General features: G+C 38.1%; 1 protein-coding gene and 1 non-coding gene across 2 annotated transcripts in view; one reads left to right on the top strand and one right to left on the bottom strand.

Annotated features, from left to right (window-relative positions):
• IGF2BP3 (insulin like growth factor 2 mRNA binding protein 3) overlaps positions 1-16,619 on the top strand; it is a 135,141-nt gene that overhangs the window by 34,194 nt on the left and 84,328 nt on the right. The gene's annotated exons all lie outside the window — the stretch shown is intronic.
• LOC115869310 lies at positions 9,231-9,421 on the bottom strand. Its single transcript, XR_004046122.1, has one exon. It is a non-coding gene; the product is annotated as a U2 spliceosomal RNA (small nuclear RNA).

Here is a 16,619-nt window from a genome sequence, read left to right as displayed (position 1 = left end):
CCCCGATAAAATCACTTTTAAAATGAGTTGTGTAATCACATTCAGTTCTAGTGCTCACTCCCCCTGCCACCTTCACTGTTTACTCCCGAAATCCCCTCACCCTCCCCATCTCCACCCCACCCACCACTACATCCCCTACATTCCACTTTATTTTTGAGAACTTCAGTTTCTCAGTTCTTCCTTCGTTCATTCCATGTTCCTTTTAGTGATGGATGTTTCCAGCTGTTATTTTACATTTAAAGTCGTGTGATATCAGCAAATAAAGGTCCCTAAAGCTTTACTCCATCCTTATTAAGGTTGACTTCTTATTTTTATTAAAAGATCATTTTATTGGGGGCTCATAACAATTCATACACCAATTGTATCAAGCATATTTGTACATATGTTGCCATCATTTCCACCCCCAAGTCTGAATTAATTAATTACCACCTTTCAATGAAACACATAACGGTGTGTCGTCACGTGTCTCACTCAGGCTCTGGGGCAAAGGGGATAGATTGTTTGGATAGACATATCAAAGACTCCAAAATTTAAAGTAATATATATATATTTCTCTTTAACATTTTTATAGAAATTAAAAATCAGAGGCTTTTGGTCTCCTTTGCACAAGGACAGGCTCATTTACCCCAGCAGGCAGAGTGTTGCCATCATTCTTTCCTAGACATTTACTTTCTGAGCCCTTGGTCTCAGCTCCTTTTTTCCCCCTCCCTCCCCCATCTCCCACCCTCATGACCCCTTGATTAATTATATATTTATTACTATTTTCATGTCTTACACCTACCACTGTCTCTCTTGCCCCATGATTTCTGTTGTTTGTCCCCCTGGAGGGTGGTTATGTGTTGATCATTGCAATCGGTTCCCCCTTCCTCCCATCTTCTCCCCACCTTCCTCCTACCCTTCTGGTATCACTATTCCTTTTCCTGTTCTGGATTCCATGTGACGTGAGCACTCATGTCTTCTTTGTACCTGTGCACATGCTCCGTCTAACCCCGCAGTGAAAGGCAGGACTGGGGTCATGATAGTGGGGGGTGAGGAAGCCTCAAGGAACCAGAGGAAAATTGTGGTTCATTGGTGCTTTACTGCGCTCTGGTTGACTCATCCCTTCCTTGTGACCCTTCTGTGAGGGATGTTCCTAAGTCTACAGTTGGGTTTTGAGTCTCTACTCTGACCCCCCTCATTCTCAACAATATGGTTTTTTTGTTTTGTTTGTTTGTATGAGTCTTCTGATGCCTGTTACCTGGTCCTGATGACACCTCATGATCACACACAGGCTGGTGTGCTTCTTCCATATGGGCTTTGTTGCTTCTCTGCTAGATGGCCTCTAGTTTAACTTCAAGCCTTTAAGACCCCAGATACTATATCTTTTGATAGCCAGGCACCATCGGCTTTCTTCACCACATTTGCTTATGCACCGATTTTGTCTTTAACAATTGTGCTGGGAGGGTGAGCATCACAGAATGTCAGTTTGTTTGAACAAAGTATTCTTGCCTTGAGGGAAGGGTATAAGCACTGGTCTGAGGACTATTGGATTTTGAGTGCTTTCCAACTTGAGCGAACTCTTCTGGCCTATGCATCAGCCATTGTTCTGCTGCTACTCATAAGATTTAGTTGGCCAGTTTTTCAATACTAGCCTGCCAGGTACTTTTTTCTGGTTTGTTTAAATCTGGAAACTCTGCTGAAAGCTACTTACTCATAGGTAACCTTGTTGGTATTTGAAAGATTGATTGATGGCACAGCTTCCAGCATCACAGCAATATGCAAGCCATAGATGAGTAGTGGTTTTTCTAGATATTTCATATTAATGAACACAGACAATATATTTCTTTTTGTGTCAATCCCTTTTCCCTTGTTTTCAAAATTCAATCACATTGTAACAATAATTAGTCCTCTTTTGTGCCTCAGTCCTATTCTATTACATGCATGCACAGGCACACATGCCACATTGTGTTTATCTGTTCATCTTTCAGTGTTGCTACTTGGGCTGTTCCTTCTTTACAGCTATTGTGAATAATGCACACAGGGTCCCCATGCGTTGGAACTGAATTGACAGCAGTGAGTGTGGCTTAGTGGTTTTGGTTAGTGCCATCTAGTCAGTTCCAAATCATTGACTCTATGTTCAACAGAACAAAATATTGCCTGGTCTTGCACCATCCTCACAGTTGTGTTTGAGCTCACTGATGCCGTCAGTGTGTCAGTCCATCTTGTCTAGTGTTATACTCATGTTTTGTTGCTGCTCTACTTTATCATGCCTGATGTCCAAGGACAGGTCTCTCCTTATCTCAAACTTACTGCCATCCAGTTGATGTTGACTCAGTGACCTGATAGGGCATGGTAGACCTGCCCCTGTGAGTTTTTGAGACTGTAGAAACCTCAGGTATCTCATGGATCTCCCTCAGAGTGGCTGGTGATTTTGAGCTTTGGACCCTGTGGTAAGCAGCCCAAGCAGCCACCAGGGATCTTGGTCTTCCCTTATATCACATCCAAAGTACATGAGATGAAATCTTGCCATCCTTGCTTCTGACCATTCTGGCTGTACTTCTTCCAAGGCAGATTTGTTTGTTCTTTGACGGTGCATGGTACTTTCAATATTTTTCATCAGAACCATAGTTTAAATATAGCGATTCTTCTTCAGTCTTCCTCATTCAGTGTCCCAATGTTTGCATGCATATGAGGTGATTGAAAATACCATGGCATGGGTGAGGTACGACTTAGTCCTCAAAGTAACGTTCTTGTTTTTCAACACTTTAATGTTGTCTTTAGAAAAGATCTTTATAGAGGTCTTATGCAGAAGATTTACCCAATGCAGCGTGTCATTTGCTTCCATGAACATTGATTTTGGACAACTTCAATCTTTTCTCCATTTATCATGATGTTACCTATTGGTCCAGTTGTGAACATTTTGGTTGTCTTGACATTGAGTTGTAATCCGTACTACAAGGCTTTCTCGCTTTCAGCAAGCAAGGCTGTGTTGTCTGCATATCTCAGGTTGTTAATAGGCCTTCCTCCAATTCTGAGGCCGCATTCTTTTTTCATAAAATCCAGTTTTGTGATTATTTGCTCAGCGTATAGCTTGAGTAAGTATGGTGAGAGAAGATACAACCCTGACATACATACTGATTTTAAACCATGCATTTATATCCTTGTTCTGTTCTCACAACTGCTTCTTGATCAATGTACAGATTTTGCATGAGCACAATGAAGTTTTCAGGAATTCCCATTCTTCTCCAGGCTATCCATAGTTTATTTATGGTTTGTATAGTCAAATTACTTGGCATAGTGAATAAAACACAAGCCAACATCTTTCTGGTATTGTCTGCTTTGAGCCAAGATCCATCTGACATCAGCAACGATAAATTCCTTTTTTCATGTCCTCTTCTGAATTTGGCCCAAACTTCTGGCAGTTCCCTGTCTCAGTGTACTGCTGTAAATGTTGTTAGATGATATTCAGCAAAATTTTACTTGGATGTGATATTAATGATAATTGTTCTATAATTTGTACATTGTTGGGCCACCTTTTTCTAGAATGGGTACAAATATGAATTGCTTCCAGTCAGTTAGCCAGGTAGCTGTCTTCCAAATTTCTTGGCATAGACTAGTGAGTACTTCTATTGTTTCATCAACTTGTTGAAACATTTCCATTGGTATTCCATCAATTCCTGGATCCTTGTTTTTGGCTAATGCTTTCAATGTAGCTTGAGCTTCTTCCTTCAGCACCATTGATTCTTGCTCATATGCTACTGCTTGAAATGATTGAATATTGAATGATTCTTTTTAGGTACAGTAACTGTGTATTGTTTCTATCTTTTGATTTTTCCTGCATCTTTCAGTATTTTGCCCATAAAATATTTCAGTATTGCCACTGGAGTCTTGAAATTTTTTCTTTAGTCTTTCAGTTTAAGATGTGCTGAATGTGTTCTTTTTTGTTTTCTAACAATAATTCTTGACACATTTCATTATTATTTACTTTCCCTTCTCAAATTGCCCTTTGAAAATTTCTGTTCAGCCCTTTGACTTTATTTCTTCTATTTGCCTTAGTTACTCTATAATCAAGTTTCAGAGACTTCTGGCATCCTCTGATCTTTTTTTCCTCTCTTGTCCTTTAAATGACCTTTTGCTTTCTTCATATATGATGTTCTTATTGTCATCCCAAAGCTCATCAGGTCCTTTGTCATTTCTGTTCTTGAGACATTCCTGAAATTTGAGTGGGATATAATTAAGGTCATATATTGGCTCTTATGGATATGTTTTAAGTTCAGCTTCCACTTGAATTTATAAATAAGCAATTGATGGACTGTTCCAAAGTCAGTTCCTGGCCTGGTTTTAGATGCTGATATTGAACTTCGTCATCTCTTCCCACAGATGTAGACAGTTTGATTTCTGTGCATTTCATCTGGAGAAGTCCATGCGTTGTTGAAAAAAGGTATTCGCTATGAATAAGTCATTGGTCTTACAAAACTTCTGTCACGCAATCTTCAGCTTTGTTTCTTTCCCCAAGTCCATATTTTCCAACTACTGTTCCTTTTTTGTTTCCAACTTGTCCATTCCAATAATCCGTTATCAATGCATCTTGATTGCAGACTGAAAACCTGAGTAAAAGTATTCCATTTTTTCATCATTGGCTTTAGTGGTTGCTGCGTACATTTAAATAATAGTTATATTAACTGAGTTTTCTTGTATGGAGATAGATATTATCTTATTACAGATCTTGAAACGTTCCCTTTCACGTTGAATGAGGCACCATTCCTCAAATCTCATTCCCAGCATAGTAAACCATATGACTGCCTGATCCAAAATGGCCAAGACCAGTGCATTCCAGGTCACTAATGCCTGGGTTCCATTTCATTTCTGACAACTTCCAGTTTTCCTTGCTTCATATTTCATACTTCCAAAACTTCAATTATTACTAGATTTTTGCAGCTATTTCTTTTCCCCTTGTACTTGCCCCAGCAATTCATGAAGGGCTCACAGACTTTACTCCATCTATGCCATTATGATCTACTCGAATTTGAGATGGCAACTCTTCCTCAGTAGTACTTGAATGCCTTTTGACTTGAGGGGGCTCATCTTTTGGCACTACCTCGGACAATGTTCTCCTGTTCGTGCGGTTTTCCGTTTCAATGTGATGGGTGTGAAACAATCTCATTGTGCCTTTGTGTTAGTCCGGGTAGACTAGAGAAACAAAATTCATAGACACTCATATGTGTACAAGAAAGAGCTTTATATAGAGAGTAATTGGATATTGAGAAAACATCCCAGCCCAGTTCAGATCAAGTCCGTAAGTCCAATATTAGTCCATATGTCCGATACCAATCTATAAATTCCATTTCAGACTCACACAACATGATGGCCGAATGCAGGGAGATCACAGGCCAGTGGGTGGAGTCTTGTGGATCCAGTAGCAGTGGAAGCATCTCCGTGCTGGCAGGGGTCTCCACGGGGCTCCTCCAGCTGCAGGACTCTAGTGTAGCTCTGCATGTGTCTTGTAACCGGAATGTCTCATGGGGAGTGAGTGTGTCCCTCCTCCAGTGAGGTATTTATCTCCTTAGCACCTCCAAATGAGGTCATCACAAGCTGTGACCTGATTGACAGGCTAAACTCCACCCCTTCACTCTTAATAGTCTCAAATTGATAACAGATTATGTAACTGCTAGAGCCTTTTATTTCACAAATTTATTCAGCCTTGCATTTCACGAATGCGTAATGATGTTGAACATCTGTTCTTTTTTTGTTTTTAAACATCTTTTCATGTTCTTGGCCACACATACCTTCTTTGGAAATTGTCTAAGCCTCTTATTTTTTTAACTGTGTTTGTGTTTTTGTGTTAACTGGGAGATCTATCTATCTATCTATCTATCTATCTATAGTCTTGATATTAAACCCTTATGATTTAGAAATATTTTCTCCCATTCAATAGGTTACCCTTGTTTTGTTGATAATGATTCTTTGATGTACAGCATATTTTCATTTTTGATGAAGTTCATTTTATCGAGTTTCATTTGCTTTCCCCCTTGGTGTTGAATCTAAGAATCCATGACCAAATACATAGTTCTGAAGTTTTACTACTGTGTTTCATTCTAAAAGTTTTATAGTTTTGACTTTCATATGTGGGTTGTTGGTGCGTTTTTGAGTTACTTTTTGCATATGATGTGATAAAGGGTTTCAAATTCATTGGAAGATTTCATATATATTTAAATGCATGTATGTATTACCAATATAACATGTATGATATATGGTACCATGTATTATATCTCATACATGGAAAAATTAAAACAAAAATCATTAGTCTCTCTATTCTTCAAATGAAATTATTGTGGAGTTTCATTTTTTTGAAGGAAAAAAAAACACCTTTATGCATATTAGATCCTCCTGAATGTATGGTTTCAAGAAAAATGATGACCTGCTTAGCTCTGTGCCTTGCTGTTATTTATTTGTCAAAAGCAGTTTTTAATGTATATGGAAGGTGGTAGGAGTTGAAAAAATGTGAGAATGTGGTATGTTTAATGTTCTCAAATTAATAGAATTTCAATGATTTATGGATAAAATGTGAGAGGCCTTCAAAACATTTGTGGAAAATTCTATTATCTTTCATTCCAGTTTCCATGAGCTTCTTAGAGCTCCCTTTTATATTTGTTCACAACCAGGCCAAAATAAGTTATAACTTGTTTAAATGTTTCCTCAGTGATAATATACTATCACTTTTTAAAGCATGTTTCTTTTTTAGAAGTATTTAAGTTGTTTTTTTTTTAAGTGTTTTAGCTGAAATGTCTCTCAGGAATTAAGTTCTGAGATTAGGTTTTATATACCTTGTTTCATGACATTGGTTAGAATTTTAAAATTTTATAGTCTATTTGTTCTTTTTTTCTCTCTAAGTTTTATTGCTACTTATTCCATATCACACAATTCAGTAGTTCAATCATTTGAAGAATTGTACAGTCATTACCACAGTCAGTTTCAGAACATTTTCATTTTTCTCCCCATGATTAAATCTCCTTTAAAATGAGTTGTGTAATAATCTTTGGTTCTAGTGCTCACTCCCCCTCCTATCTTCATTGATTACTCCTGAAATCCCTGCACCCTCCCCATACACCCCCTGCATCCCTACAAACCCTTGCATCAGTTATTATCTCTATGCGTCCACTCCTTCAGTGCTTCACAAAAATGAAATGAAGTGCTAAGGATAAAACAATAGTAATATAAAGATAAAATACAAAAAACGAGCAAGGAAAAAGAATCATTATCAATTTTTTAAAAACCAGAGAAGACGTTTTTGTCATGGAACAAACGAGAGATCCTTGCACCTAGAACAAATTCTGATTGGGTCTAGATGGAGGTCAACTGACCAAGTATCAAGTTTGATCCAGCCTAATGAGGATTACAGTGATCTATGTTTGATAGTAAGGCTGTTCCAGACCTTTGCCTGTGGCCAGAGGGCATCTGCCAGCAGCTTCATCTGACTAGATACTCTGCAGATGGGTTTGGGGCTCCTGCTGCCCTCCACAGCCGTCCACAAATTGGGTGTCCACAATTTTAGCTCTGATATTTTCCCCTTCATCCTGTTTGAATTTACCACTGTCATCTTTGGATCACACAAACTTAAATACTATTTTTAGGTTTCATTATTTTCAGGGAATTCTATCATGTGGTTTATTTTCCTTCTCACTCTCATCAATTAGGACAAAAAGAAGAAATGTGTACAGCAAACAAACAAACCAAAAACCAAAAAAATCTCTCAGAACCTCAGCTCAGGCCTTTAAAATAGTACGTGTGTGGTATATTATAAAAACTCGATCTTGTTTACTGTACTTAATATTCTAATGCTATCCTTAAATGGTTTTAAGGTGCTTAAACTTTTTAAAAAACACTTTAATAGAAGTTTTTGAAGTATTGATAATATGCAAATACTGAATTGATTTATAACTTAAATGAATTAATTATTGTTAAAGAAAAGTGATATTTTTAATTCATAAACTCTTAGCAACTTAAATAATTTATTTTCAAAGTTTAAGAGTGCAGTAATACAATACAATAGTGATATTTTAAATTTATATGGAAGTTTAAATAAAACATTTAGTGCCAATCACTAATCTTGTGTTATAAATTTGTTTAAACTAATGCTCCTAAGTAAGCTACATAATTAAGTGTAATTAAGTATCTCGTAATATAATTACTACTTGTAATTTAATCTTACATAGTATACCTAAGATTAGCTGTATGTTTTGACTCTTGGACATTATATTTATTTAAAAAATATTACTGGTCACGCTGTTTAAATATGACTGACACTAAATGATCAGATCTACTTATTAGAGTTGTGTGTCAATATCAATATTTCACTTTAAAAATTTTTCAATTTTATAATGCTGCAATTAATGAAAACAATTTCTACATCACTGGACCAATAAATAACATCACGATAAATGGACGAAGTGTTGAAGTTGTCAGAGAACAATTTATTTTGCTTGGATCTACAAACAATGCCTATGGAAACAGCAGTGAAGAAATCAAATGACATGACGCATTGGGCAAACATGCTGCAAAAGTATAAAAAAAGCAAACGTGACACTTTGAAAACTTTAGTGTCTGGCCCAAGTCATGGACCTCATCTCCTTGTGAAACTGGACAATGAATAAGGAAGAGGGCAAAAGAAGTGGTGCCGATGCATTATGGGGCTGGTGAAGAACAGCCAGAATGCTACGTCCAGTGAAGATGATGAGATTCTAGTTTACTTTGGACAGGATCCGAATGGACAAGCTTTGCAAAAGCGGGAGACCCTTGATGCGCATGGGTTGACACAGTGACTGCAATAGTGGGCTTCAACACAGAACCCACTGTGAGGAGGGCGCAGGGCCAACCAGTGTTTTGTCCTGGTGTCCATGGGGTTTGCTGTGTCCAAACCAACCCCACAGTACCAAAGAACAACAGTGACCTGAAATCTACTCACTCACTGAAATGCTTCATGGCTTGGCCAAGCATACATTTTGTTAACAATTTGTATTGATTTGTTGGAAGGGTAGAGGACTATTTTAGTAAAACAACATCAAGCTACCTAAAATGAAGTAGTTAATTTTTAAAGTTAAAATTGGAGACTACCACTTCTGAAAGTCTGGAGTTCTCGGTCTCTGCAAAGTCTGAGTATATTTCTAGGGTGTTTCTTCTTGTTTTTTATTTTTTTTAATTTTATTTTTTTTTATTTTTTATTATTTTCTATTTTTTTATTTTAAGATCCCCCGGAGGGGTGCACCGTTCCTGGAAGTACTGCAATACCAGGTCGATGCGTGGAGTGGACGGAGCACGCTCCTATTCCATCTCCCTGCTCCAAAAATCCATTTAATATATTGTCCTCGGATAGAGGACGTATCAGATATTAAACTGATAAGAACAGATACTACACTTGATCTTAGCCAAAAGGCCGAGAAGCGATATGGGTGTTTCTTCTTGTACTGAAGAAAAGAACACCCAAATGCCAAGAGACAAGATTTCTGCAAACATAGTTGTATATAATGGACCTTGAACAGAACTTTCAAACGTTCAAGGTGACATTAAATCCATCATCGAGCGACAGTCCAGTGTGGGAGAAATTGTGCCTTAAAGTTGTCGACATCTGCAGCTTGAGTCTTACTTTATTTCCACTTTCCCGTTCTCTACATTTATTCACTTAACTGGGCCAATGACAGCCCCAACGCCCAGGTTCTGGGAAGACAGAAAAGCATGGATTCAGTTTTAAAAGAGAAATGATAATTTCCTCAGACTTGTACTTGAGAACAGCAGGTTTACGAGATGCATTTTGAATAAGGTGACCGGATTTTAACATTGGTAAAGCCGCACACCATTGACGGGGGTGGGGGTGTGTGGGGAGTGTTCTTGATTAAAAATCTGGTCTATACGGAGCAACAAAAATTGTCATAGAACACAAAAATAGTATTGTAATATATATTTTTAAATTTCAATATAAGTACACTTTGCAAATATAATACATCAAAAAGTATGTATAGTATTATTTTATTTGGCCTATTTCTCATTGGAGTGAATTTTTTTTAGTAGATTGCTGTCGTTTAAAAGGTCATGAAAATTTTCACAAGAATTTGTTAAATTATATTTCACACATAAAATGGCTTTCGAAGTCTCAAAACTTAATTGTGAGTTTTCTGATGTCCACACTTTACCATAGAAAAAACGCGTTCAGTCGCAGCATTAGTTCCTGGTAAGGACAGCGTGTATTCCACAATTTCTAGTGCATTATTGTATGGAACATGGTTTGTTTCAAAATGATGAAATATTTCTAGCGATTTGTTCTCTATTGCGATTTTTGCTGATGCCCAAGATTTAATCTTTTCCTTATCAATATATTTTTTAATGATACCTCATTAAGAATATCATTTACAGAAATATTATTATACGGGAATTTTGAGTAAATATGATTGAATGATTTTTGCACATCATTCCAGTACGATCTGCTAGATTCAAGAAAATTTATGTATTTATGAAATAAATAAATTACTTATCTGAATAGCTGATTTGTTAGCATCACTTGTTTAACTAGCACTAGCACGCAGTGCGATGTGTATGTCTGAGAGACAGTTACAAAATGTTTTCATTGTTGCCAGTGCCAAAAAATGCCATTGTTCATTAAGTCCAAACAATGGTGGTCAAATTCTAACAACTGATCAACAATGCGAACTTTGATAAGCAGTTCTTGATAATCAGTTCTCAACAATTGTTTGTTATTATTAAAGTTTGACATTATAAAATTACCAAAAAATATAAAACTCATATCCTGGCGAAATAGCCACATGGCAGCCGAAAACCATATATTCCCTTCCCATTCTCCCGCCATTCCCTAGCTTGTCGTGCATTCTTTCTAAAAATTGGGACTTTTTAAAAACGCCACGGGACGTGGGACACCTTTTTAAAAATCGGGACTGTCCCCCAAAAGCGGATGTCTGGTCACCTTAATTTTGAAGCGTCACGGTGGCTGCCGCTCCTCATTGCCCATGGTTGGACTCAAGTTGAGAATGGTGGCTAGCAGATGAGGCTTTGTTGTTAGGGCTCCACAAGTGTGCGCCTTATTAAAAGAACACCTGCTCTGGTTGGTTGGTTTGGTGCATTTGCTCACTGTCGTGATGGAATTGACAGGCTCCTGGAGAGAACACGGAGACCCAGGGAGCAGTTTGCATAGCCTTTTATGCTTGTGTCAGATCGGTAATCGAATTAGACAAATCTTTATTCACTTGATATATTTAAAACTTCCCCAAGTCCTTCCTTACAGGCCTGTAGCTGTAAACATAGGTACAAGTAACTGTTGAAATGACGTCTAGCAGATAAGTCTATAGGGATGGTATGTTGAAACCAATGCCTGTCTTTAACCGATGCTGGACTCTTAAGATTTAAGATGTGTTCAGGCCTCATCAGCAAGTAGAGTAGGCCAGTTGTGTATGTTGTAATGTAGGACCTCTTAAAAAAATTAAACAATAAAAACTTTAAAAACTTAGTCCCTCCCCATTCTTACTGATGTCTGTGAAAATAAAATCACCGATTTGTGCACAAATGGCTAGTTGCACTAGGGGATGTTAAAATCCTGGTGGCCTGCCCTGAATGGACAGTCTGTTCTGATAGCTTATGATTTTCACTTTTTCTACAAGTCTTGAGGCAATTATTAAAGTGCTTGGCTGTTTTAACACATTCTTAAAAGCTTATGTGTTTTCAAAGCACTTAAATTTAAACATTTTTACAAGGTGCTAAAGTCAAAAGCCCAGCCCACCAAAGTTTAATGCATTGTTGAGGTTGTTAATGCCAGATTTTCGTTTATGATTTGCTTTTCTAGTTTAAAGCTCTGAAAGGGGTTGGTGGATGGGGCAGGGTGGGACCAGAGGTGCAAGACTTTTTAGACTCTTTGTGTCTGTGTTACAGAGAAAGCCACAGGTGTGCTTTCTGTACCCTGCAGGCCAGAATTTTACAAAGGTGGTATCTCCGGTGGATGACCTCTGAATCCCACTGAGCTCTTTGTTGGCACATATTAAACATTTTAGCCAATTGCATCAGTATCATACGGAAGACTTCTTTTGAGAGAACTATATCCGCCATGAATTTCGAGATGTATTTTAGCTACAAGTAGAGTACTTTTGTGTATGTGCACATCAATTGTAAGTATGGTACCAGATACTAGATTGTGTGAGAAAACAAAATTTCAATATTGCCATGGTTTTAATTGAATTACCATATATACTCATGTACAAGCTTAGTTTTTCTGCACATTTTTAATGCAGTTTTTGTGGTAAAATTAGGTGCCTCAGCTGATAATCAGGTAGGCTTATACTCAAGTATGGCAACAATTAGTTGACTCTAAAGCAGTGGTTCTCAACCTTCCTAATGCCTTGGCCCTTTAATACAGTTCCTCGTGTTTTGGTGATCCCACCAACCATACAATCATTTTCCTTGCTATTGCATAACTGTAGTTTTGCTACTATTATGAATCGGGTGACCCCTGTGAAAAGGGTCATTGACCCCAAAGGGGTCATGACTCACAGGTTGAGAACCGCTGCTTTAAAGTGTGAGCTCAAGTTTGGAAAATAATTGATGCAGGAAGAAAATGTTGTAAAATTGATTGTGGTAATTGAACAACTTTTCTTGATATGATTGAACTATTTGATTGATATGTGGATGAAGTGCCAAGAAAATTATTTAAAAAAAAAAAAGAATTGAGACACCATACGTTTCAATGAAAATTTCTTAAACCTGTTCTTCTAAGTAGTATTGTAAGTATACTTTCGTTGCAAGACGGTCTTGTTAACTTATTTAGCAGGGAAAAATATGTTACATTGCATTTATATTCTGCTTTTTGCTGAGAGAAAGGCTGTTTGCAAAGTCTTGTAAGATTATATAGGTGGAAGAAAAAGAATTGAGCTGCTCAGGATCAGGAGTGTCAGGCTGGGCTATTTGGATCAAACCTTTGCGATACATCTTGTACATTTTGTTCAGTTGTATGAGATGGAGTGTTTTCCTGCTTGTGACTAATAATAGTTTGCATATATAAAACATACTAGGCTGGAAACACAAAGCATGCAGTTAAATATTTCTGGAAAACAAGAAGGCATCAAATTCCCTTTTTATTCTTCAAATTCTCAGAGAGTGGGATTATTGGAGTTTCCAAAGTTGATGTGAAAGTGATAGAAATTGACAAGTTAGCAAACTTACCCACCAGCAAAAACAAACCCAAGGACCTTCCTTGCTTAGGACCAGAGCCATTTAACACCAATATGAAATAAAAAGTGTTAATGGAGAATACTCTATATTGAAAATGTAGTTAAAAATTTTAAATCTTAAAATACTTTTAATTCTTGCAGATACAGTTCACTTAGTGTTGGAGACTTTTATGTGAAAAATTCTCAATGCGTTTTATGCAAAACCTTGTTTCTTGATCTTGAAATTTCCTTGACAGAAATAAAATCAAATGATTTCTTCCCAAGTGTCAAGTATACGAAGTTTGACGTCTGAATTAAAATATAAGTATGTACATATGTGTGTGTAAGCGTAATACAAGGAAACTTTCAAATTTTCATCAGAAAAGGGAATTAAAAGATAATGAAATTTTACTCTGAATGATTTTTGAGTTGTTAAATTTTTCTGTTTGGTTTTTAGCAGTTTTACTGGCATATAATTCACATAACGTACATTTCAACAGTTCAGTCATATCAAGAAGAGTTGTACAATCATAACCACAGTGAACATTTTTTTCATTCTTGTACTCATCGTTATTAACTCCTCCTCGTTTCCCCCCAGCCTCCCCTGCCATGCCCCCAAGAAACCATTAATCCAATTACCATCTCTATAGATCTATACCCTGAACTTTTTGAAGCTCCCCAGTTTACATAATTTTACTTTTCTAAATAGCTGTATTAAGTTTAAAAAAGTGAAATTAATGTTAATATTTATAAAACCCCATATATGAATATGTAATCAATATAAGAATCAATGCAAATGTTTTCAAAATTTGGAATTTATTACACATGCTTATAGAGGGAATACAATAATATGATAGTAAATTCTTGTATAACTTGTCTAGCTTTACAAACCATGGATGAACAACTCACTCTACCCAGACAACTCATTCCTGACTAGCTTCGTTTTAAGTACTTAGTGGCTGGCTGTCTTCCTATTGGGCAAAGCATTTAAAATCACTTGTTAAAATGTATCTTGGTGAATCTTGCTGAGAAGTTTTTAACTTTGGTAAAATGTGTGAATGATTTATTCAGTGTATTTCAAGAATAGTAGAGGCTTGATAGATCAGACAGGTACTTTCCTCCTTTGTGACCTGCTAATTTTTACAGTAGAGAAAAGTAATTTTCCTCTGTTGTGTGAATGTTACTCTTTTTAAGATTTTCAAAATAATAGCTTTATTGAGGAATGTTACACTTTTGAAAGACCTGCAGCTTTGAGTCATACAGGCAATATGCCTTCAACTTAAATAGCTCTCAGAAGTTCAACAGTGTGCTTATGTGGTTGTGAGATCTTTATGGTTTTCTGAAATACTGTGGTGACTTTTTTTGAAAACCCCTTCAGATGAAGTTGCAGTATGACGACTACAGAAAACTTTGAGTATTCGGAGTTCAGGGATCAGTTAATTCAGCTGTGACTTTTCTGGGCATGCTCAGTCTTCCCACTTTGCACACACTGTAGAGCCCTCAGTTCTTGACTTGAGGGAACACCTGGTCCTCCTACAAGAAAGAGACATGGCGTTGTGTAAACGCAAACGGTAGTCGTGAGCTGTGCACACACAGAACGTGGAGCGGACTCCGATAATCCACTCCCCAGCTTCGGTCAAGTTTCCATCCATGTAGTGGGGCTGCCAGACCCTCTTGTGCATAAATGCAAGTGAGAGGTGGGGGAAAACACTTGTGTTTCAGTGTAAGGGGCGGAAATGTGGATGTTGTCCTTTTGAGGGGCTGGGCTCTCGTGAAAGGATCACTTTAGAGACCAGATCTGCGCTGATAATAGACTGTGTTCCTTCATCAGGGGATGCTTGTGCATTATGAGCCAGACACTCTGTTAGCCCCGGGGGTGTACAACTGTGAAGAAGCTAGAAGTGACATTGCCTTTACAAGACCTGCCTTGCTAATTAGACCAAGGTGTGTGTGTGTGTGTGTGTGTGTGTGTGTGTATAGCTGTGGCACTAAAAAGAGTCCTGCTGGGGCCCCAGGAATCTGCACTTATACCACCCTCCCTGGTCTTCAGATCACATTAGGAATGATGTCTTTTTATTGTTACAGTTGGGAATTGCATACTTCGTTGTCCCATTCCCCATCCCCCCCACAGACAATTTTCCCCATTCATGGTTTGATGCACTCGGTTTGGCACCCTTTAACTATTGCAGTCAGTGTACTCTTTTTAGTGTACCTGTGACAGCTGAACTGTCGATCCAAAACCTATAATTCAGTCATTTATGGAGATTCTGAGCCAAGAGTCTTTGTTTTACTCCTAAATTGCAACCCTATTCCCACCTTTCCATTTCGAATACACGTCTTTAGGACTGACCCAACATGCCTCATTTCTCCCGCTAGAAATGTAGACTCTTTGGAGGAGGGTAAACTGAGGCTCGGAGCTAGTTGCTGCTGTTAGGGCCACCCAGTTGGTTCTGAATCAGAACCTCTATCTGTCAAACAAGGAAACACTGCCCTTCTGTATTCTACCAAACTGTGGTGTCCTTTTCAAGAGACTGGTCTCCCCCAACAACACGTCCAAAGTATGTGAGGTGAAGTCTCACCATCCTTGTATCTAAGGCGCATTCTGGTTGTATTCATCTTCCAGGACAGATTTGTTTGCCTTTTGACAGTCCATGATACTTTAAATATTTCCCACCGGGGCTGTAATTCAAATGCATCAAGTTTTCTTCAGTCTTCTTCGATGCCCAACTTCCACATACATTTTGCTATAGCACCTTATCTTCAGTGATCTTTTCATGAGAATGTCGCTCTTCACTTTAAAGAGGTTGTGTGCTGCAGATTTACCCAGGGCAATGTTTCCTTTGATCTCTTAACTGCTGCTTCCATGAACATTGACTGTTGTGTTAGTCTGGGTACATTAGAGAAACAAATCCACAGAAACTCATGTATAAGAGAGAGTTTTATATAAAGGGTAAGTGAACATCAGGAAAACATCCCAACCCTGTGCGACCCAAGCTCACAAGTCCAACATTAACACATTAACTCATATGTCCAACGCCAATCCACAAAGTCCTCCTCCATCGCACAAAACACGCAATGATGCCGACTGCAGGAGGAAAGCCGAATCAGTGAATGTGTAAGTATCTCAGCGCTGGCAGGGTCTCCTCACAGCTCTCCAGCACCCAGGGCTGCATCGGGGTAGGTCCATCTGGCTTCTCCTCAGGGATGTCTTGCAGGAAGTGAGCCTTGCCAGCTGAAGCAGGGAACTGGCTATGGCAGCTGCACCCTGGTCTGACCATCAGAAAGCAAGACACAGAGACCCAGGAACTAGAAAGGCGAGGCTCACTAAGCCATTTGTCTCTCTGCCCTTCAATTAATCCCACCTGTGTTCAGCCAGGTTGGCACAATAAACTAACTCAACTGTGGACCCAAGCAAGGCAAAATCCTGCACAGCTTCCCTCT

Source organism: Echinops telfairi, unplaced genomic scaffold (genome assembly GCF_000313985.2).
Source record: "Echinops telfairi isolate 266 unplaced genomic scaffold, ASM31398v2 ScPeMD7_23;HRSCAF=83, whole genome shotgun sequence".
Lineage (NCBI taxonomy): Eukaryota > Metazoa > Chordata > Mammalia > Afrosoricida > Tenrecidae > Echinops > Echinops telfairi.
This window is presented reverse-complemented; position numbering and strand designations above follow the sequence as displayed.